A 329-nucleotide genomic window follows, 5' to 3' on the forward strand; every position below is an offset into this window, starting at 1 on the left:
AATGGGAGTGTTTCTTTCAACAGATCAAATAAGATTGACTTGAGTCTAAAATATGAATATATTATAATATTTATTAACTATTTGGCAAGTAACAAAATCCAAAAGGCACATAGGAAAATGTAGTGGTTAATTAAACTGTGTGGTACACACTTAACTTGTAAAAAGGTCTTCACAGTTTTATTTTCTCTAATTGAAACTGAGATTAACTGTCAAATATGTTGTGTACATTTGTGGCCGATTTAACTGAAATGAGGACAACATGGGGTTGTGAGGTCACCCAGTCTTAACAGGGCATCCACAGCCGTCCCTTCAGACTCTGTGACAGTCCC

This window comes from Coregonus lavaretus, assembly GCF_964263955.1.
Source record: "Coregonus lavaretus genome assembly, chromosome: 7".
In the NCBI taxonomy this organism is placed as follows: domain Eukaryota; kingdom Metazoa; phylum Chordata; class Actinopteri; order Salmoniformes; family Salmonidae; genus Coregonus; species Coregonus lavaretus.